The following is a 2,925-nucleotide window of genomic DNA, read 5'->3' on the forward strand; positions in this document are numbered from 1 at the left end:
TTTATTGATAAATAAAAAAATTGCAAAAATTCAATAAAAAGAAAACAGGATAAAAACAAAAACTAAACAGCAAGAAAATAAATATCCTAGTTAGAAACAGGGTAGAGAACTGAACAGAGGGTTCTCAAAAGAAGAAATGCAATGCTTTAAAAAGTATTCAATGATCTTATCCATGAGGGAAGTGCAGATTAAAACTACTTAAAGTTAGCATCTCACCCCAGTCAGAATGGTCATAGTCAGGAATTCAAATACCAACTAATGCTAGAGTAGATGTGGTGAAAAGGAAACCTTTATACACTATTGGTAGGCATGTGAGGGAGTTCAGTCACTTTGGAAATCAGTCTGGAGACTTCTCCAAATATTAGATATTGTGCTACAATATGGGCCAGCTATACCATTCCTGGGCATATACCCAAAGTCTTTACATCCTGCTACAGAGATACTTGCACTTTTATGTTCATTGTTACTCTATGCATAATAGGCAGGAAATAGAATCAGCCTAGCAGGAGAGAGAACCACAGGGGTTAAATATTCAAGGTGAGTGGGGCAAGGAGATTGGAGACAGGAGGAGGTTAAGGGGTGGGTTAACCAAAGCTAATGATTTATGATGATGTCTTATGAAAACTCACTAGTTTGTAAGCTATTTAAAAATACAATTGTTTTCAAAAGGGATTTGAACAGAATTACCATGCATGGGTGAGCAAATGTCATCCCAGAATGCATGGATTATTAAATAAAAATCTCATGCAGGCATGCGTTCCTTCTCTATGAATTATTGGTCAACAAAAACAACTCAGGCTGTTGTCATTGCTCTTGGTTGCCCAACTGAAATAAGTGGTAAGAACTTCCACATCTTGGTTGTTGGACAGAGAGAAATCAATCTTAAACTGACCAGGAAACTATCTCCCTCTTGGCTAGATTTCTAGTTCTGGAAGGTGCTATGCAGGATGCTAGAGGAGAAAAGACATCAGTAGTCTTATCCAGTGTGAACCCTTCATGCTAAGATGCTGACCTGGAAAGCAAGATGTGTCCACGAGTGCAATAATGGCAAGACTGTTTATGGGGTAACAAACTGCTCTCTTGATTGGATTTAAGACCTGCTTCATGGGAAGAAATTTATACCTGGTCCTGTACATGGCCAACAACTATATTTAGGAAGGTCATATGCCCTAGGTGGGAAACTACTATTGTTTTGCTAAATGGTCATTTTGTCAAATTGCTTTTTAAATATTTCTATACGCATTTATAGATTGGTGTTACCCTCAGCCTTGGTCAGTGAAGATTCAACTTTACCACTGAAATGGGGAAAAAATTTTATCTTACATCACACACAAAAGGCAATACACAATAGATTTTAAAACCTGAATAAAATGTCTGAAAATATAAACCAAGTGGAATTTTTTTATTTCGTTCTTATTTATTCAGCAGCCCATCATCATTCAGCAGCGTGTTGTTTGGTCTCCAAGAGTTGGTGTACTTTCAGTAGTTTCTGTTGCTGTCAAAAGCTAGCTTTGTTCTATTGTGATCATAAAGAACATAAGATATTTCAGTTTTCCAATATTAGTTGAAAAGTGTTTTGGGTCATAATATGTGATAAAGTTTAGAGAAGTTTCTATGGGATTCTGAGAAGAATGTGTATTATTTTATTTAATACTCATGCATGTATCTAATATGCTTAATCAAGTCCACCATCATTCTTTCCCCTCCAATTTCCCCTCATATCCTCAGCACTTTTCCTCCCAAATTCATGTTCTCTGTCTCTTTTTTTCAATACCCTTTGAGAACATTTAATGCTGCCTGAATGACCATGCATGTGGGACAGTTTACTGGAGCATGGGTAGCCTCTCAGGGGCCCATTCCTGAAGAAATCTGACTCTCCCTCCCCAAGCAGTACTAAAACATGAAACAACCAAATCCATATATTTAGGCATAGTGGAAGAAGAAGAAACTCAAACCAATGGCATTGAACAGGTCTTCAATAGGATTACAAAAGAAAAATTCCCTAAACTTAGGAAAGATACACCTACAGAAATTCAAGAAGCTCAGAGAACACCATTAAGACATGATCAGAACAGAAAGTCGCATGACATATCATAGTAAAAACATTAAATGTACAGAACAAAGAGAGAATACTGAAAGCTGCTAGAGAAAAATGAGTTACATATAAAGGAAAACCCATCGGAATTACAGCTGACTTTTCAGTGCAAACTATGAAATCCAGAAGAACACAGAACAAAGTATTCCCAGTTCTAAACAACCATGGATGCCAACCCTGAATGTTTTATCCAGCAAAACTATCTATTAAGGTGTAAGGGGAACAGGAAATTTTCCATGACACAAATAAGCTGAAAGAATTCATGTCATCCAAACCAGTGCTACAGAGAATACTTGAAGCAATACATAGGACCGAAGAAAGGAGTGAGTGTACCAAAGAGGCTACAGAAAGGAAATAAAGAAATAACAACAGAAACACAAAATAGGCCCACAAACACAAAGAAATTAAAATGACAGATTCCAATACACACCTTTCAATAATAACACTAAATATCAAAGACCTCAACTCTCCAGTCAAAAGACACAGGGTGGTGCACTGGATCAAGAAAGAAAATCCATCTTTTTGTTGTCTTCAAGAAACTCACCTCACCTTCAAGGACAGACACTATCTTAGGGTGAAAGGATAGAAAAAATATTCTGACCCTAAGAAGCAAGCAGGTGTCACAATTTTAATATATGAAAAAATAGACTTCAAATTAAAACTCTTCAGAAGAAATAAGGAGCGTTACTTCATTCTAATCAAAGGAACAATTGACCAAGAAGAGATTACAATCATGAACATTTATGCACCAAACTCTGGAGCACCTAGCTTCATAAAATCAGTAGACCAGGACAATATAAAACAGAGATTGGCACAAACTCAGTGATAAT

This window comes from Nannospalax galili, unplaced genomic scaffold, assembly GCF_000622305.1.
Source record: "Nannospalax galili isolate Female #2095 unplaced genomic scaffold, S.galili_v1.0 scaffold1956, whole genome shotgun sequence".
NCBI lineage: Eukaryota > Metazoa > Chordata > Mammalia > Rodentia > Spalacidae > Nannospalax > Nannospalax galili.